The 21,386-nt window shown below is 42.8% G+C and overlaps 1 long non-coding RNA gene across 1 annotated transcript in view; it reads left to right on the forward strand.

Annotated features, from left to right (window-relative positions):
• The window catches only part of LOC128348806 (uncharacterized), a 35,418-nt gene extending 14,572 nt beyond the window's left edge, over positions 1-20,846 (forward strand). Inside the window, exon 3 of the long non-coding RNA XR_008318347.1 lies at positions 20,721-20,846. This is a non-coding gene — a long non-coding RNA (uncharacterized LOC128348806). The remainder of the gene's footprint in view (positions 1-20,720) is intronic.
• Positions 20,847-21,386: the final 540 nt, after the last annotated feature.

Here is a 21,386-nt window from a genome sequence, read left to right on the forward strand (position 1 = left end):
GGTAGGAAAAAACCTCCAAAACCGAAATATTAGCATGTTAAGTGCTCATAATTTTTCCACTGGATGCATTTATTCAGTCAGAATTTTAAAAATTCCAGAAGCATGTGTGTTGTGAGGAAAAAACCTTTAGGTCAAGTCTTTTTGAAAGAATGCCAAATGTCTTTGTGTCCAGTTATTTATGGTTTCAGATAATTGTACAGAAAATATCAAATTTGCATAGTGTGATTATTGCTGATTATTTATCCAGCAGTCAAAATGTTTCAGTGGTTCCTAGGATGACAGATTGACAAGTACTTAAAACTCATTCATTTTATGAAATTTGCATGTAATTAGGCAATAATGAAGGGGATGTTTGTGGACAGCGGATTATACTACAATATGCTGGAAGGGATTCAAATGCTTGACAAAGTGTTAACACTTATCTTCAGTTTCAACTAAGTCTTGAATGTTTGGTTTAAAAGAAATCAGTGAAAAATGAAATGGATAGGAAGACTTACAAATGCATCAATGGATTGAACCACCTTTTCTTACCACCCCTCCCCCCTCACTTTTCATTTATGCATTCCTGAGAAATTATATGCTCCATATTTGATTCATAACACATTCACCATAGATAGCACATCTTTAATAATTTTGCTGCAAAACCCATAGTCATTATTTTAGTGAAAGCCCATGAAATATAGTCTCTCTTGTTTTTAAAGATGTGAATAGCTGAGTTCAAGCTTATATTTCTCTAAGATTTATGTAGATGGGATATTTTGCTAATCTTCTGTATATGTGCCAGTTACCAGCTTTCTGTCACACTCAGTGTGACTTAGACACAGGACCCAAGAAGGGGCTATGCAGATGATGGTGTAGACTGAGTTATGCCGGCCACAGCAGGTTTGATTATCTATGGCTATGGTCACCTTACCATTCACCACTCAGTTAGTGTGTAGGGGAGTTTTTGTCCTAAATTCACTCTGTCTTTCTTAAATTCTGAGCGTTCACTCTTATTTTGTCCTATATAGGTTAATGGCAGCAGCTATTCACTTATACAGGAGAACAAATTAACCTCTACAAGAGCAACACATTCAGATCACAAGCTTCATGTGCTTAGTCAAACAGGCAGATAGGTTTCAAAAGGCAGCAAGTGAATCAAAATTCATCAGTCTGTAAGGCTAGAACATAAGAACAGCCTTGCTGGATCAGGCCCAAGGCACATCCAGTCCAACATCCTTCTTCACACAGTGGCCCACCAGATGCCTCTGAGAAGCCCACAGGCAAGAAGGCATGCCCTCTCTCTTGCTGTTGCTCCCCTGCAACTGGTATTTAGAGGCATTGTACCTCTGAGGCTGGAGGTGGCCTATAGCCACCAGATTAGTAGCCACTTATAGACCTGTTCTCCATGAATTTGTCTAAGCCCATTTTAAAACCATCCAAGCTAGTGGCCATCACCACATCCTGTGGCAGAGAATTCCATAGATTAATTGCTGAGTGAACAAGTACTTCCTTTTGTTGGTCCTAGATTTCCTGGCTTTCAGTTTCATGGGGTGACCCCTGGATCTAGGGTTGTGAGAGAGGGGGAAAAATTCTCTCTATCCACTCTCTCTCTCCATCCATAATTTTATACACCCCTATAATATCTCCCTGTAGTTGCCTGTTTTCCAAACTGAAAAGCCCCAGGTGCTGTAGCCTTGCCTCATAAGGAAGCTGCTCCAGGCCCCTGATCATCTTGGATGGCCGCTTCTGCACCTTTTCCAGTTCTACTATGTCCTTCTTAAGATACGGTGACCAGAACTGCAAACAATGCTCCAAATGTGGCCGCACTATAGATTTGCATACAGATATTATAATATTAGCAGTTTTATTTTCAGCCCCCTTCCTAATGATCCCTAGCATGGAATCTGCCTTTTTCACAGCTGCTGCACATTGAGTGAACACTTTCAATGATCTGTCCACAGGATTCCACATATATCTCCTGATCAGTCACCGATATCTCAGACCCCATCAGTGTATACGTGAATTTGGGGTGTTTTTTTGCCCCGATATGCATCACTTTACACTTGCTTACATTGAACTGTACTTGCCATTTTGTCACCCGGTTTGGAGAGATCCTTTTGGAGCGCCTCACAATCTGTTTTGGATTTTCTCATTCTGGCAACACAATGTTCCAGTGGAGGAACAAAGCTTGAAGCAACAGTGAATTAAAGCTATCCAAGCTCATATTTGCTCCCTAGATCACCTGGTTTGGTTGGGCTTGCAGTACCCTTTCTGGCCATTATCTAGGTGGTGCTGCAGTGCAGCAAGGACCAAGCCAATAACTCTATCAAATTGAAAGCTTCCCTGGTGGAGAAAGAAAAAGGTGCTTGGGCCATATTGCCATATTCCATGGTTTGATCCCCTTGGCACCTCAATATCCTTCATCCAAACACACAATGCTTGTCCTAATGGTTTGCAATTTGCTGGCACTGTAACATGCCAGTTAGCACCTGACAGATGAGAACAGGGACACACTTATGTAGTTGTAATGCCCCTAATTGTGGACCAAGGAAAAGCCTGAGCCTCATCTGCCCACTCGACTATTACACAATCCTGAAAGGCCCTTGTTTGCTTTACATACTGATTTGTTCATTTACTATACAGTGGCTGACATCTATGCAGCTTTACGAGGGCGAAGCACGATCTCTGCCCTTGTACAGAGGCAGGGCATTAGCTGTGCTGTAGGCTGTAGGTTTTGCAGCCCAATGCATTATGGTATGGGTAAGCAATGTTGGATTCTCAACTCCCTGCAAAAGTCCTGCTCCTTGTAGAAATGTGTACCTGGGAGCTTAATGGTTAGTAAGCTGGCCATTTTAAACATGGATCTGGTTGTAATTCTTATATAATATTTGCATCTCAAAGTCTTCAGCTCATGTATGACCTTTCAGCAAGGCTGATGGTTCTTCCAAATGCTGTATTGCAGGGTGTCTTGTTCACTGGGGCTGCCACGGCCATGTATAGCTTATAAACAGGTCATAATGAACAAATAAGCCGTTCCTCTGCACACCAATTATGATCCATAGAATGAGTGTTCTTTTCAAATGTTGAATAGCATCTTTTAGAATAAAAGATGTTATACTTACTAGGCGGGAGGGACAGGGAAAACAATCCTTGGTTCCCTGATGGGCATTTCTCAATGAATTATATTCATAGTATTCTCAATAGCCTTATGTAATCTGAATTAATTACAAAATCTATTCCCTTCATTCTCTAATTAACTCATCCTAGGAAAGTAATTCTCCTCTTTAAAATATGCTCATTTAGATTTCAGCATCTTCTTCAGAAATGGGTCTCAAGAAGTAAGGTGTATTGGGCAGAATGTGAGCTGTTCTTTCCACAGAAGGCAATGAAAACCTTCCAGCCTTTCTTTAACTTCAGACACCTTGTTAACCATTAACTTGTTCTTTAAAAGATTTTCCATAACAAAAGGACAAATTTTGCCTTCAAATGCTGTATGATAGGAGCATTGTGGAAGGGAAGGGCTGATTCTGAGGATGCTTGTCCTCAGAATCACCTGAGGGAGGACCATGCACATGTGTGCCTCCCTCTGCATGCTGTGCTGTTGTTCTGCAGTATAACTCCCATGCACTTGTGGGGCAGAATGCCAGTGGTGGGGAGAAAGTGCACATATTCATTCCTCCCCCAAATGATTCCAAGGGCTGGCAGGTGTATTGTCTAAATGAGCCCAAATGTTTTTGTAGGGTAAAGAAACTAGAAATCCACCTCTTTACTTTGAAGATTGTGTCCAACATTGCACTATACCTTAATTGGCAGAAGGGTGGCAGTGCAACTTCAGCATCATTAGGAGTCTTCTTGGGATGCCAAGTCATGTGCTTGCTGGAAAGAGCCCTCCCTCACCAAATTCCAGCATTTAATACAGTACTGAAACATACTAATATGCATCTATCTGCCACTATCTACACTTCAAGCAATTCAAAGAGCCATTAAAAGGCATGTAAGAGAACTAGTTTTGCCAATGTTTTTTCTGCTCCTGTGCCACTAACAGCTGCTTAACAAGCAAGAATTTAGCAGGCCTAGCTAAATGTAACCACTCCCCAACCTTATGTTGGGGTTATTACCTCAACCTTCTTTAAAGAAGGCACAAGGCTTAAGGACCATTGTTGGGACAGGGAGGGGGCAGCCATTTGTGGTGTGTTCTGTCCTCTCAGCCTCCTGCCAGGTCTAGAATGTGTAAATCGGTTCTAGATAGAACTAGTCCTAGATAGAACCACCTCATTTGATGGTTCTAGGTAGAGACCAAACTTTAAAAGTGGTAGTCAGTTAGTAAATGCTTTTTTGAATTTTCTTTTGAATTCCTGTATTGCTTTCTTTATTCCCAGTTTCACCCTATTTTCCCCCAATTTCTTATTCGGTGTGCAACCCTTGTTTCTTAATAAAGTTCCTATACCTAGAAGTGGCTTCAGACTGATTTAACAGGTACTGCGAGGTTACTTGCAATCTCTTCCCCATGTGCCTCGTAAGGTCATTCGCTACTGTTGCGTTGTTTTCAGCATAACATTTTGTTGTCTAGAGCTGGGTTGTGTGGACTCTGGCTGTACAATGCCTGTAAGTCCCAAGCCGGACAGTTCTCGGTTGTTGAAGCCATGTCTAAACCTGGTCAGTGGCTTTAGATCAGTCTTCAACTGGTGGCAGCCTACCTTAAAGGAACGGTGTGCTCCTAGATTTGGAATCAGAGCAATCTCTCTACAGAGAGTAGATTCCAGACTTAAATAATAATAATTAAATAAATAAAAATTAGAGCCAGTTCTAGGTTGAACCAGACCGAGCCCAGTTCTAATAGAACCAGTTATAACTGGCTCAAGTGGCTCAAGCTTCTATTTTGTGTAAGAAAGAGACTGTCATCCATTTTGTAATACTTGTGCCACTTGGAGCGATTAGGGATGTGTGAATGGGTTTGAATTCAAACCTGTTTGACATCAAACATGGCTAGTTTGATGGTTTGATACTGAACCATCCCCGAACCAAACCGGCCCCTGATTGGCCTGATCTTGGATTGAACAACCCCCGGTTAGGGTTTAGGGGTTCATTAGAAAAAAATTAATACTTTTTAAAAAATGTAATAAAACTCACGAACACCACTCTGGCGGCTTCTCCATGGCCACATGGGGGTCTCTGGAGGTTCCCCTCCCCCCCCACCGGCCTCCAGTTTGCTATAAATATGCCCAGTTCAGGCAGTTTTTGGCCCGTTCCAGGCAACTTCTCCATGGCAGCAGCCTCCAAAATGGCCGCCACCACAAAAGAGATGCACGAAACGGGCCAAAAACCAAAAGCCACTTCAACCAATTATAAAACCACCTAAACTGGGCTACTTGTGACTAAATGGAGGCCAGTGGGGGAGGGGAAACACACACACACACACACACACACACACACACACAACTGTGGACAAGCCCCCAGAGCAGCAGCTGGGAGTTTCATTACTTATTTTAAAAGGTGTGTGTGGGGCGGGGGGGAAATTAAATGAACCCCCAAACCTGAACTGTACCGAGAATTGTTCAGGGATATTCGGAGGTGCACAAAACTGAACATGCCCAGTCCAGTTTGATTTTGGTTCAGACTCAAACCAAACTGTGCAAACCAGTTTTGTGCACACCCCTAAGAGTGATAATGGCTATGCTGAAGATCCAGATGTGTCTGGCCCTGTGAGTGGCTTTGAAAGTGTTTCACTCAGGGACACCTGTCACCCCATTGGCCAGGGGAGAGGGACAAGGAGGGGGGAGGTGCTCCAAGGAGGGTTCTTCGAAGTATATTTAAAGACCATCTTGTGGCTTAGAATCTCTCTCTGTCTCTGCTGCTTGTCTCTGCTGCTGCTCTGAATGCTGCCTCAGAGAGACTGAGGAGCTGCTGCTGCTGCTGCTGCTGCTGCTGCTTGGGTTGCCTTGCCTTGCCTTGTGATCTGGACTGGTGGTCTCCAGAGAGAGAGTTGATTGACACCTGCTTCCCCACCCACCCCCTCTATTTTTTTAAAAAATACAATACTTAAGTATTTTGCTGGCAGGCTGTAGTGGAAAAATATTTGTGGAGTGAGTGAGTGGTGGGGTTCCAATTCTCCTTCCTGCTTGTTGCCCAGTCAGGTAGCCTGGCTTCAGGCCTCTGGCCCACTTTCCCCCATTTTACCCCCCTTTCTGGCTGCCTTTCTTTTAAAAAGGATTTTTAAAAATTCATTTTAAATTTATTTCTGATTATTGAAGCAGCTGCTTCCTTCCAATTATTCTTTTGGAATCACATTGCCGGTCTGGGCTTCTTCTTCACAATACTTTGGCACCATATGGAACAATGGGCTGGTCCAAGAACTTTTTAGAACTGGTTCTAGGGGGTTCTAATTCAAACCAAATCACAGGCCAGTTCGAACAGCTTAAAACCTGAACAGATAGAACCCGTCTGAGTTTGATTCTAATTAGAACCAAACCACAAAAATCAGTTTTGTGCAAATCCCTAGCCAGGCCCAGAAAAGACTTTGGCTAGTCATACGTTTTGGGGCTGAGAAGGAATTTTTGCTTCCCATCAGACTGGCCAGCTTGAGAAGATTTTGCCCACTCCATTCTGTTTACTGTTCCTTCTGTAGTTAGCTATAGGTCACAACTGGGCAGATGCAGTACAGGCTGAGGCTTTGATGCATAAGGGCTATGGTTGACACTGAGACCTGCTTCAGAAGCATCATAAACCTGAGTGGCTAGGGTGAAGGATGAAGCCCACAAAGTGCCCTTACCCCTATGGGCAAGGAGTAGAGAAGCAGGAATGAGTGGCAGACTAATTTGATGTTCTAAGCCAGGGTGTGTCACTCACAAGGTTTTGGGCAAGGACACTATGGCCACCTTTGGACATAACAGCAAACCGGAGGCAAATGTGACAGAGGTTCAAGATTGTGGTAGTACGGATGTGGTTGGTTTTTGACACCAAACCTGAATTTCAACCTTAGGTTTCCATTAGGTTTCACCAATGAAACCTCCGTTTTGAAGGCAGCATTGTGTCATCCGGATTCTGCTACTGTGTCCTCCAGTTTGTGCAAACTGCACAAACTGGAATTAAGGGAAGGAAGCTCCTACTTCTCTCCTACTCAGTTGGCTGCTGTGGCTTTCCTTAATGCATCGGAGGAAGTCTGTGCAGCTAGTTCCTCTGCATTCTCTCAGACTTCAGATCACAATCATCTGTGAATGCATTAGGGGAATAGAGGCAAACTGTGGGTCCACTGGACCTGAGGGTTGCTGTCGTGTCCTATGGGCTGCATTCACATGTAACACAGAACCAAGGGTCCAATGGACATGCGGTTCCACCCTCCCCCACATCATGCTAACCTGTCCGCATTTGGATGTAAGTGCCAGGTCTTGAGACTGCAGAGATGAAGGGAAACTGCTGCCAGGCTTCCTTCGCATGAAGGATAACTGTGGCAGCCAATCAGAATGGAGAGGAGGAGGAGCTTCATTCCCTCAATTCTGGTCTCAGAGAAGACTGCCTCCAGTTCAGCATTCAGATGTAACAAGCCCGAACTCAAACCTCCAAGTAGGAGGAGTGAAACTCACAACAGCCCGAGGGGTTCAAATAGGAGTTTGAAGAGGGAAACCTCAGGTTGCTTTTTGAACGGGACAAAACTTACCTGCATTTGGACATAGAAGAAATCTAGCCTCTGCCCTGTTTAACTCCGGTTTCCTGTTACGTGCAAATTCATCGACTGTTTGACCCCAAACAGGGAATTCTCTTCTAAATCGGTTAAATCCATTCAATAAAGTTGTGGCCCATCCAATACAGGTTTCTTCATGTGGTGTCTTCTGATTTAGGGCAGTCCCCAGCATGCTAAAGCAGTAGTGTAAATCTACTGAAATTATGTTGCTATTAAAGGCACATGAACTTTGCCAGAATAAAAAGCTGGCAACTCTAGAAAAAACTGCCCATGCAGCCAGACTTCCTTGTAGTTTTTGGAGCTGATGAGTTTAGCTGAATTTAAAAATGGTTTGCCTTATCTACTGTGGGATTAGCAATAGTGCAAACTACAAAGAAAGTTCTGGCTGCACATACAATTTCTTTACATGCACAAAATCTCAGCCAAGGGGCTGAAAAACTAGAGAGAAATGAGGGGGGGGGAATGAGTGAGGAAAGTTAGTGATGTGAAAGAATTATAGAATAGAAAAGCTTAGCATATGATAGAATATCAGTATTAACAGGTGGAGCAAAAGAATGGAGTGGGGAGGACCATGAAACTGGTAGGAAAAGGTAGAAGATAAAAGTGATTAATTCATATTGGCCTTGTTTTTGAGGGGGGAAATGACATTCAGGGGAAAGAGACTTTGTGCCATTTTGATACTCTGGGGTGAGTCACACGATCATCCTGGGCAGGTTGGGGGGGCATGGGGGGAAGGCTGCACTGAATTTTCCTCCCCTCACAGACAATTGAATTTTCCTTCATAGCGCACCTCCTGCATGCCCACACAGACAGCCCTGCTCCGTGCAGCTCTGTGAGGCATGGAGCAGGGCGGAGAGATCCAGAGCTGGGACTTGTTTTTCGGGCCTCCAGGCATCCCTCAATGCAACGCGTGGCACAAGCACACTTAACCTTGGCTAAAAGCCGGGTTTGTTAAGGATGTTAGGTGAGCAGGGAGCAGAGGAATCCCCGAGGATCCCACCGCTTCTCATGACCAGCATAACCCTACTTTGGTCAGCCCAGGCAGGGTTAGGGTGGTCATGAGAACAGCTTCAGTTTCTGTCTAAAGACCTAAGTAGCTTTTTTTGAGTCTGTTTTGGAGAGGATTCCCCCTCCCCCCCGTTAATATGTAGTGATTATGCATCTCACAATGATCAAATTTAATGATGGAGAATGTTATGCTATTCAGTGTTCCATTCATTTATTTTCCGTTACTGTATTTCCTAGTTTAATTTGCTTCTAAAATGCAAAGCGGTTTAGAGTATTGTTGTGTTAGTCACTCATTTCTGGGCTATTCAGTTACAGCTGCTGTTGTTTACTACAATCCGCAGCAAAATTCTCCTCTGCAAACTTGATTGAAATGAATGGTGCAAGAATACTAAAGGATTATGCCCTATATTTGCAGATATTTTCTTTGTAAATGAGCCTATCATAAATGCAGTTAAAAACAGAAGACACGTTCCACCCACAACCTGAAAAATAGAACAGACTTGTCAATTCAGGCCAAATACCAACCTGGCCCTAGTACTCTGTCTCCAATAATGGCCAACTCGTGTCCTGAGAAGCTTTGAGGCAGGACATTATTTAGATAGCTGTCCCCTGTTCATTGTGCCAATAACATTATCAGAGATATACTGTCTTACAGCCTGATAAAGGAAGTACCAGCATTTCTGGTGAAGCCCTGGTGCTGATGCACTGCAATGAATGTGTGTGGACTTTTGCCCATGTTCGCTGCCCCTGGAAGCATTCCCTGGAAGTAGGTCCCTAAGGGCTGGTGACCTTTGGGGACTTACTTCCTGGCTGCAGGGAATTCTTTCAGGGCTGGGAAGATAAGCAAAAATTGTGAGCATACATGCTGCATTAATCCAGAAAGAAGCAGCAATGTCTGTGTAGCATCAATGCTTTGTTAGAAGAGCAGGTGCTTTCTTAATCAGGACATCAGCCCCTGACCCTGAAACATGGAGGTCCATTCTTACCTTTTATAGCTAATTCCCACCTAGATCTGTCCTTTGTGAATTTGTCTGATCATTTTGGATTTATTTATTTTTTGCACCACTGTCACGGAAATCACACTGGCTGATTTCCATGACAGTGAGAGTGCAGGTACACACACAAACATCATCTTATGTGACCACAGCCATGTATCTATCCACAGCCATTGGAGATGGAGCCATATTTCAATGGTAGAGCATCTGCTTACATGTAGAAGGTCTCAGGTTCAATCCCTGGCATCTCCAGGTAAGGCTTGAAAAGTCTGAAACCTTGGAAAGCCGCTGCCAGTAAGTGTAAATAAAACCGAGCTAGATGGACCAATGGTCTGTGTTGGTATAAGGCAGTTTACTGTGTTTTCTGTGCTGTCCCTATGCTTCTAAATCAATTATGAGGGATCTTTCATTTGATAACTAGACCAAAGCCCTATCTCCATCATAGAAATGGTGTTAGTTATGTGTGTGGCATCTGTATAGATGCTATGTATGTCAGTTCATGTATGTCAGTTCATAATAAGATACCTACATGTGAATGTGGTTCAGCTGCCCACAGGAGTTCACATGGGGGTTACTGCTATGCTGTGTGAAGTTGGCCAAAGTGTCAAAGCAATCCATAAAGCTATGGCTGCAACCTAGAGAGAAACATGGTAGTTTAGGGGTGAAGCATGTAAAAATCATGTAAGAAAATAAATATTGGGAAGAAGTTGGAAATTTGAATAATACAGAAGTATAAATGTTGATAAATTCCAATACTGAAATGTTGGAATTTTGCTTTGAGTAGTAAAATTTTACCTATAGTAAATCAGAATCTGTGGATACTGTTATCTCTTTAGATAACAGTATTGATGGATTTTCCATCCATGGATAATAAGACAAGATTATTATCTATTGCTTCATTTTTGATATACAAATTATGCAAAGTCATAAGTTAGTGTAGAGTTGATGGTTCTTATCTCAATAGGAACTAAGTAGTAGTTCCAAGTTGGTGTTTAATACATCTTTATCTATTTTCAGGTCATTATAATCAATTTTGTTTTCATGTATCATCTATTTCTCATCAGCATAAGACTGTTACTATAATTTTAATTTAAAATTACTATGGACCTGCTGTAGTCAAGTAAAGGATTAATCTGTGTGCTCGGCAAAATAGACCTGAGGGTAATATAGTGTAAAAATCTAAAATATTTGGCCTGCTCAACAGCAGCTTAAAAAAAAAAATTAAGCAAGTAAAAAGGAGGCATGGATAAATGGAGGTATTGAATCTCTGTCGGGAAAAAATCCCAGCAGTATGTGTGAAGTTAGTGAAGCTACATTTGCAATACTATGTGCTATTCTGGCAGGCCTGTACAAATGGAATATTAATGAAATGGAGTGAATAAGATAACAGCAACTAAAGACTGGCCTGCATGCTTCAGTCTCCACATGAAAGCCACTGCAAATCAATTCACATAGGCACGGTTCATACGTAATGGCATACCGGAGGTCCCTTCACTTCCGGTTTCCAAACCTGAACGTCCGAACTGGGGGAAATTGAGTTTGCAGGGGAAAGTGGCCTGCGTTTTACCTTGCCAAACTCCACTATGAACCTTCAGGCAGAGTGGAGTTTTGCTGCCGCAAACTCCATTTCTGTGGTATCAGCATTATGTATGAACACTGGCACCACAGTTTGGGCCCCACAGAGCCAGAGTTGAGGGAGGAAGCTCCTCCCACACTTCAGCCCGATTTTGGCTGTGCAGGCTGTTCTTCTGTGAAGAAGGAAGCCCATACAGCCAGCTCCCCTGCCTCTCTGCAGTCTTGCTGACTACAGAGAGATGCTTTCTCCAATGTTCAAATGTGGATGGGAGAGTGCGGGGAGCGGTATGGAACCGAAGGTCCATTGGATCCACAGTTCCATGTTATGTATGAACCAGGCCATGGTGAGGGTAAAGTTGCCAACTCCTGGGTTCAATCTTCTGGGACCTGGGTAGGGCCCAAAGGTGAGGCCTGGGGGAGAGGGATTAACTTGCTCTTTGCTCTGAGTGCCCCCACCAAATGAGGTGAGGCAGGTGGCAACTGGAGAGAGGGCTTTACTGGTGGTGGCACCCCATTTATGGAATATCCTCCTCACCAGGTAAAAACCTTTTTGTTCACCTTGGCTTTAAAAAAATTGTTTTGTTTTTAGTTCTACTTTTTGTATTAGTTTTTAAGTTGTAATTCTACTGTTTTTAGTGACATGACAGCTTTAAACACTTTAACCAGCATGATTTGTATGTTTGGAATTGTTGTGTGTGTGTATTTTTTTTAAGTTCTAAAGAACTATCTTATCTTAATCTCTTTTCCTATGAACCACATGCTTTATTCATCTGTTTTTCCCCCCTAGCCATTTGTCATTTACATAACACTAAGCAACCAGTCTTGTGAATATCCTAAACTACAAAAAAGCTTCTATAGTAATTTTTTTTGACACGGGGGACTTCATGGAGAAACCCTCAGCTGCAGATTCATTACACTTTCTGTTTAGCTAGCCATTTCCTAGTGGAACAGTCATATTTTATTTGGCTGGCAATAGCTCCTAGTACAGGAGAACTTTTGTATTTTTTTTAAAACTGGCTATTGGAAAATATTTTCTCTGCTTATTTTTCCTGAGTGTGCATGTGTGTGCACGAGGATTTGTGCACATGTATGCTTTAATTTTAAAATATTGGTTGCAATAGCTCTGTAATGCATCTTGTGAAAAAATGTAAAATGTTCACTGGATGTGTTTTCTTTGCAAGCACTGCTTTTGTAGGCCCCTAGAAATCAACTGGATTATTTTTAGGGCAATTTCTTATTCTTCTAGCTGAGTTTCAATATGGGACATAACACAAGCAGTTCTTTTTTATCTATCTGTCCATACATCTTTATCCCTTGACCTACAGCATTGCCCGACCATGGACATGTGAAACCATGGTTATCGGGATTGCATGTAACAAGGTCCACCTGTAATCAGTTTAGTATTTTAAAAGCTTTTACTACATTAAATTTCACAGAAAATCCCCTACTATGTTTAGCTTGTTTTCAAAAATGTGTATTGTACTTTTATTTACAGAAAGAAATAAAGATGAGAGATATATAGGGGTAGGGAGGAGACAGAGAGAAAGAGAGAAACCTCCATATGACACTATGACAAGATCTTAAGTGTCTTTCTTACTAGCATCTGCTTAGCCAACATGTGCAGAAGTGCCACAAATGGTACAGATGGCAGGCATTTTGGCCACACTTGGACAATGATTTTTTTAAACAGAAAAATGACAGTGTTGAGAGGAAAGGGAACCCCAAGTATACTACCTAGAAATTCCCACTGTTATAAACTGTTCAGTCCTGCTGTACTGTGGCATGACTCAGGGTCAAACCATGAGATCATTCACACAGTCAAAAACTGTGTTCTACCTGGGTTTGGGAGCTGTGTGTGCTCCCAATTTTCAGTTGTGTGGAAGCAAGGTAAGAGGGAAAACCTGGGTGGAAGTGATTGTGTGGAAGCAAAGTAGGAGAAAAAGCTACCCAAGTTTTCCTCCTACCTTGCTTCCACACAACTGAACACTGGGAGCACACAGCTCCCAAACCCAGTGAGAACACAGTTTTTGATTGTGTGAATGACCTCTGTATGTTACAGGAAGCACATGCTTATTAGCACTTCCAAGTTCACTTGTTTACCATTGATAGAGACTATGGTGGGATGTGTGTGATCTGAATCAGAATTGCAGTGTGATGGCGAGGCGGGGGGGGGGGGCTTTACCTTTTACCCCTGACATGGTCCCAATTCAGATTGGCTCCCCCATGTTAAGAACATGCTTACTGTATCATGCAGTTTCACCTCAAAGTTTAAGAAAGCTGCTCATAAGAAGGCTTAATGGCTATGTGTCAAGGACCAGGGGACTAGCTGAAAATATGAGGATTGCTGTGATGTCCCTATTATTATTATCTCTTCTTGTTTACACAGTCAGACAGGTGTTATTGACTGGTTTGCTTTATCCAGACATCGAGTCCTTCCCAAGGACCTGGGATGCCAGAATTTTATTGTCAATGTTGTTGCTGCTGTTATAGATATCGTCGCAGAATATAGGCTGTTCCCAGTAAAGCTGCTTTTTGTAATTGGCTGATGGTGATTTCTGTGGCCCCTATGGTGTTGAGGTGCTCTTCAGGGTCTTTTGGAACTGCGCCCAGGGCGCCAATTACCACTGGGATTCTTTTGGTCTTTTTCTGCCACAGCCTTTCAATTTCAATTTGTAAATCTTTGTATTTGGTGATTTTTTTCTATTTCTTTTTCTTCTATTCTGCTATCCCCTGGTATTGCTATGTCGATTATTTTGACTTGTTTTTCTTTCTTCTGGACTACAGTTATATCTGGTGTGTTGTGTGGCAGATGTTTGTCTGTTTGTAGTCGGAAGTCCCATAATATTTTTGCATCTTCATTTTCTTCAACTTTTTCAGTTGTATGGTCCCACCAATGTTTGGCTACAGGTAGCATGTATTTTTTTTGCAGATGTTCCAGTGTATCATCCCTGCTACTTTGTCATGCCTTTGTTTGTAGTCAGTCTGTGCGATCTTTTTACAACAGCTGATTAGGTGGTCCACTGTTTCATCTGCTTCTTTACAAAGGCGGCACTTGCTGTTTGTGGTTGATTTTTCGACTTATACTCTTATTGCATTTGTTCTTAGTGCCTGTTCTTGTGAAGCCAGTATTAAACACTCTGTTTCTTTCTTCAAGTTGCCATTCTTAAGCCATTGCCAGGTCTTGGTGATGTCTGATATCCCACTTATATTGTGCAAATATTGATCATGCAATGGCTTATTTTTCCATTTTTCTGCTCGGTTCTTGACTTGTTCTTTCTTGTAGGCCTGCTTTCTTTCATTGGTGTTGAATAGTTTTGCGTTATTGACCATTTGAAGTGCATCTTCTTCACTGTCCTTGATATATTCTTCAAGGCCTCTTTTCTCCTCCTCTACTGTTTGATGGACTTGCAGAATTCCTCTTCCACCTGAGCTGTGAGGCAGGTATAGCCAATCTACATCACTGTGGGGGTGCAGAGCATGATTGATGGTCATGATTTTCCTGGTCTTACGATCTAGCATCTCTAGCTCTGCCTGGGTCCAGTCTATTATTCATGCAGTGTATCTGATAACAGGTAATTCAATTTCTATACCGCCCTTCCAAAAATGGCTCAGGGCAGTTTACATAGAGAAATAATAAATAAACTAGCTAATCCCGCACAGAGCATCTGTGTGGCAGTACACTCCCCCCACCTTCTGCCCCAGTACCCCTCCCTGGGAGAGGCACTCTTCGTCTGGCAATTCTGGTGAGACCTGTCCAGTGTGGTTGGACCTCTGGCATAGCTCTCACCTTCCTCAGAGCAAACAAGCCCCACAACCACGCCAAGGTAGTGCCTCACTGGGTGTATGTATGTATGTATGTATGTATTTATTTATTTATTTATCTATCTATCTGATTTCTATACCACCCTTCCAAAAATGGCTCAGGTGGTTTACACAGAGAAATAACAAACCAATAAGATGGAACCCTGTCCCCAAAGGGCTCACAATCTAAAAAGAAACATCAGATAGACACCAGCAACAGTCACTGGAGGTACTGTGCTGGGGGTGGATAGGGCCAGTTACTCTCCCCCTGCTAAATAAAGAGAATCACCACATTAAAAGGTGCCTCTTTGCCAAGTTAGCAGGGGTCTGCTAACTTGCTAATTTGGGGCCAAAACAGATGTGATGCACGATATGTGTGATTCCAGGGGTGTAGCTATACTTGGGTGGATGGGTTCAAAGAACCTGGAGTCCCCAGCTCCAGCCCTCCCTATTTTCTTTATTATCTACCTCATTCCAAGAGGCCATCAGGGAGAGGGGCAAACATGGGCCCCCTCTCGCCTGGTTACACCCCTGTGTGGTTCTCTTTTCTTTTACTGTACCTTTTTACTTTACAGTTGTTGGGGTAAAGGTAAAGCTGTCAAGTCGATTTCGACTCCTGGCACCCACAGAGCCCTGTGGTTTTCTTTAGTAGAATACGGGGGGTGGGGTACCATTGCCTGTGTGAGATTATGCCTTTCAGCATCTTCCTATATCACTGCTGTCCGATATAAGTATTTCCCATAGTCTGGGAAACATACCAGGGGGATTCGAACCGGGAATCTTCTGCTTGTTTGGGACGGATGCTTAAATATCCCCCCAACACACAGACACAGAATCAAAAAAATTTCAGTCTAAACCTTTTCCAGTCTCCCCATGAAGCTGCTATTAGCCCCACTGAGGGGAAAGCCACAGGTATCTGTATCACATCTATTTTTTATTTCCTCAGCGAGCATAATAGCAGCTTTGGGAAGGGGCAATTTAGAGCAGGAAAATAGCACATGGGGAAAAGGTTAGTCAGCCTCTTCCCTAGCACTACTGCAGAGACCCATTTCAGAGCCCCCATAGTTGCTTTGGAATTTAAAAAAAAAATGGGAGGGGGGATCCAATCATAGTTCTCTTGTATCATGTTTTGGCCTTAAATGCTGTCTCTTGTTCCAGCCTCTAGCAAATTTATATTTCAAGAATGACCAGCTAATCGTAACCAATACCTAGGTAGTATACATACAACACATATTTCAGCTGCTCTGAGAATCCTGACCAAAGCCTATTTTTATTAAGCATATATGAGCTGAAATGACAACTTGTGGCTTTTCAACTTCATCTCTAATTCCCAGCACTCCCTACTCTTGTTTTAAGATCTATTTAATTAGACCTGCACAAAAGAAAATTCTTGTCTCAAAAGAGCAATTCCCTCTTTTGATTTCCAGTTCTTTTTCTCCCCTCTCATTACAAATAGTAGAAATATACAAAGTAATAGGGTATGTAAAGTGATTCACCCATCATCTTAATCTTTTTAAAAGTCTTGCGGAGATAAGCACAGTTTGATTTATTTTGACAATGGGTTATAAAAAAATTAAGAACAATAGTCTACTAAAAACGTTTTAGGAGCCCATTGCTGTGCTTTAAAAATGATCATTTCAGGTGTTTTTACGGGATTTGAAAGACTATCATATAGTGTAATCTATGCAAGTGAGTTATTACAGGGACAGTGCTATAGGAAGCTGCATTTACTGCTGTTGGAAGCTATATATTTGGTATTAAAACCACTGCAAATTTCTTACAAGTGTCGCTATTACATTGCTTTAATGATCTAAAATATTCTACATTCATATGTATAGTGGCATCAGTTATGGGACAAACTAACCCAAGCCCAGTGAAGTCAACTGAAGACTATTCTTTACTTCTCAAATTTATAGACAGTCATACAAACTAATACATCTTTCCCCCCACTTGTCATCTGCATTGCTGTGTGCATGGTATCACAAAATTACATCCAAAACTAGTTTCCCCCATGAATCCTCCTTAAAATCCTTGAGAAATTTTAAGGCCAAGTTGTTCATATCTGATATTTTTATTTCAGTGGTTCATGTGTTGTGCAGTCTAACAGGGCAGTGGCAAATTCCACCCACACTGCTGAGAGTGGAAGTGCATCCACTTACGTTGCTGCAAGCTTAGTGGCAGTGTTGGGCATTTGTGAGGCCCCATGGAGACACGCTTGGGGCCTCCATGCTATTCCCCCAGTCCCTGCCTGTGTGTGCCCAGGGCGTTAACTAACACTTCAGAGTGCTACTCATGCTACAGGGCATTTTTTGGATTACGAGATTTGCAATGGTTAAAGCATTGCAAAGTATGCAGGAATAGTGCAGTGTTTTCAAACTGGGAGTAAAGGGTTGTTCAGTGCCTCCTTGTAGGCTGCTGGCCATTCAAATTTTCCACTGCAATGTGATTTCAAGGCAGGACTTGTCCATATTCTTTTTGAAATGCATTTATCTGCCCCTCCTTCCTGCTCCATTTGGGCCAATGGAGTTGTGTGTGTGTGTGTGTGTGTGAGAGAGAGATTCTTTAAAAAGTTGGCTGTCTTGTGCAAATCCACCAGCAGGGGGAAGCACTGTTCCAAAACAAAAAGTTTGTTTTGTTTGCATAATTGCACCCTTGTACCAGTAATAATGATGATTTTTTTAAAAAAATTAACCAGTACCAGAGAGGGGGGCATAATAATAGGAGGGAGCAGAGATTTTTTGATTGTTTACTGCCATTTGCTTGGCTAGGGGTGGAGGACACTTCATTGTATGAGGAAGGAGCAGGAGTGTGGTGAGTGAGGAGATCCTTTGCAGTGAATTGTTCTTGGTGAAGGGATTTTTACCGGGGAGGCAGAGGAGGAAGGGGGCGAGAGGGAACGGGGAGAGCCTGGTTTGCTGCAAATGCTGGTCGGAGAGAGCTAGGAGGCGTCTCAGATGGGGACCTTGTTTATTGGAGAAGCCCAGTCAGCATCTGAGACACTCCCATTTGCTCCCCATGGCTACCTTCCAGGAATGAGCCACGCATGGCTACTGCTGCAGCAGCACCCTGGCCAGTGAAGCGGGGTATTTCTTGGATGCATCAGAGAGAGGCTGTAAAATCAACCAATTGTCACCATACTATTGAACCATAGTAAGCAAATGGGATTGCACAGAATTAAATGATTCAGTTCAGTGGGCTTCCTCTTCAGTAAAAGTGCCACTGAATGGGTGAAGGCTGAAATCAGAAACCCCCCAATTACCAAATTAAGGCAAGTTAATAGGAAATTGAAAAGGGATGCCTCAAGAACCTCAGAGTGAAAAGTGCTCTGACCGAAAGCAAACAATACTGGCCAGTGGAGCCCCCTCTCTGCACCTTGCTCGCAACACACTTTTTAGCGGGGAGACGGGGGGAGAAGGAAGCCTCTTTTCCTCCCCACAGTAAGCAGTGCCTGTGTCCCCCTGCCTTCCTACCTCACCATGCAGGGGGAGAAGCAGTCAAATAAGCATCATTTCATGCATGACAAAAAATCCATACACACCACCACACGCTACAACACATAAAATGCGGGGCAAAGCTCCCTACAATGGGAAAATAGAGCTACTTGCCTGCAGTGCTTCTACCACGTTATAGGGGTATCATGCATCAAAGAAATCCAAAACAAGGCATGGGAAATATGGATGGTACCCTACTGACAGTGCAATGACTTTGATATCAAAACATGAATAATGCGGAGGGGCGCTTATTGGACACGTTACGGAACTGTTGCAACGTGTAATCTGGAAAATGCCCAGAAGCGCTCTGCAAGGTAAGAAGCACATTGCCGATCATCAGTGCTGCTACTGATCTTGTGTGAGAGCTTCTGGCACATCCCTGCAGTTTCTTCACATGTGCATTTGCTTAGTCAGGAAAGCTCAGAGGATAGGGGGAAATCCTCGGGGGATAAGAAACCACATTACTACTCCAGAAAGAAAAGCTGCTGGAGCTCCTAAGTGGAATATAAGCAGTAGCATTTTAGAAGAAGCTATGCACCCCAACTGAAGCTGAATGCCAAACTAGGAGAGACTAGTCTCAGTTTCTCTGCATGGAGGAGCAGTGCATACCCCTCCGCCAATTGCTCCACTGCGGCAGCCTCTGAACCTAGAGATATCATAATGTCATCATGACTAGTAGCCATTGAAAGCCATGTCCTCTATGAATTTGTCTAGTCCCCTTTTCAAGACACCTTAGCTAGTGGCAATGAATTCCATAGATTAATTATGCACTGCATGAATAAGTGCTATCCATCCTAAATCTCTTGCCAGTCACTTTCATTAGATGAACCTTGATTCTAGGATTGTGACAGAGGGAGAACAACTATTCTCTATCCACTTTCTCCACATCACATATACTTTTATAAGCCTCACCTTAGAACATAAGAACAGCCCTGCTGGATCAGCCCCAAGGCCCATCTAGTCCAGCATCCTGTTTCACACAGTGGCCCACCAGATGCCACTGGAAGCCTATAGACAGGAGCTGAGGGCATGCCCTCTCTCCTGCTGTTACTCCACTGCAACTAGTACTTGGAGACATCCTGCCTTTGAGGCTGGAGGTGGCCTATAGCCCTCTGACTAGTAGCCATTGACAGACCTCTCCTCCATGAAGTTATCCACACCCCTCTTAAAGCCATCCAGGTTGTTGGCTGTCACAGCATCTTGTGGCAGAGAAGTCCACAAATGGATTATGAGTTGTGTGAAAAAAATACTTCCATTTGCTGGTCCTAAATTTCCTGGCAATCAATTTCATGGGATGACCCCTGGTTCTAGTGTTATGTGAGAGGAAGAAGAATTTCTCTCTATCCACTTTCTCCACTCCATGAATGATTTTATAGACCTTCATGGAATGGAACAGAATTAAATGGAAGGGGGGGGGGCAGCAACTCGCCTAGCTGCCATGGGCACAATATGGGAGGGCCTTGAGTGAGAACTGGGACAGTGAGCTTGATAGACCATTGGTCAAACCCAAACTGCATATGCAATATCCAGGCATTTAAGGTCACATTTGTTCTAGGTGTTCTGTTTTTATAATTCAAAGTTATTCATTCAGTGTAAGTAGCTGTAGAAGACACCCAATAATTTAATTAGTATTGCTCACATGATTAAAGGTTTGTTTACACAATTAAGATTCTGAGGTTGTTGTCTGAGGGTTATTATCCCAGAGCTGCCAAGTGGCCTTGAAGCCTCTGCAGCAGCAACCCTTGATGGCATCATTTCAAAACCAGCATTTCAGTTCAGAGTTCACACCGAAGACACAGCATTATGCAAAATTCAAAAAGCAGTCACTGATGTGGGGGAAATCTGCAGTATTTATTTAAGATGTTATTGGAACCATGTTTCCCTATCAGATTACAACTTTTTGGATGTTGTTTTTGGCAAATTAATATTCAAGTGGTAGCCCAATGAACCTCCTCAGTCAGAAAATACAGGAATTTTAAAATGCTGGGACTTCTCCTAGGAAAACTGATACCATATAAACCTCGGCAGACGGTCAGCTAATATGCCTTTACGGCTTATTTTTTACCATTAAGTATGAATTGTGGATATGTTTCAAAGAAATAATGATCTGTATCATTACATTAAAATACAAATGAAAAGCAAAAGATGGGAAGGTGAATGACTAATACTTCTGTGTGGTTTTTTCACCAGAGCCCAAGAAAGAATGATTATATCCCTACAGCAGTCTTCAAAGTGCTGGAGTCACCGAGTGGAATAGGAAATGAACCGCAGTTCAGTGACCCTCTGTGGCCCAAACAGTGGGAGATGCTAAGCACACTGTTTCCACTTTATTCACTCCTCTTTCTTTAGCTACTACTAGTAGAAGCTGGGTTTTTTTCATTTCCCCTTTCTCACTGGTCTGGAAAAATAAGATCCAACCTGAAAATCTCTCTCTCTCTCTCTCTCTCTCTCTCTCTCTCTCTCTCTCTCTCTCTCTCACACACACACACACACACACACACACACACACACACACACAGAGTTTGCATGTACTCTGCCACGTCTGACATATTTCATTTTCTTCAGAGATTCATAATGTGTGAATGCTTTCCCCTTCTTATTGCATCTTCTACATGATGTCTCCAGGAGACGCTATACTATGGCATGCAATTTTCCTGGTATTTCATTAGTGATATAAAACTGCCAGCTGGTCAACTAGGTCTGCTTGTAGAGTGATCTAAAGTATAGCTTCCAGACTGCTCTATAATTTTCTCTCTCATGGAGGTGCATCTATTGTCAAAATGTATTGGCAAAACATGCCGGCCTTAGGGCAAGCAAGGATTATACATGGCATCCGTGTTGTGATGTCATACAAGA

The sequence above is a fragment of the Hemicordylus capensis genome, chromosome 3 (genome assembly GCF_027244095.1).
Source record: "Hemicordylus capensis ecotype Gifberg chromosome 3, rHemCap1.1.pri, whole genome shotgun sequence".
In the NCBI taxonomy this organism is placed as follows: domain Eukaryota; kingdom Metazoa; phylum Chordata; class Lepidosauria; order Squamata; family Cordylidae; genus Hemicordylus; species Hemicordylus capensis.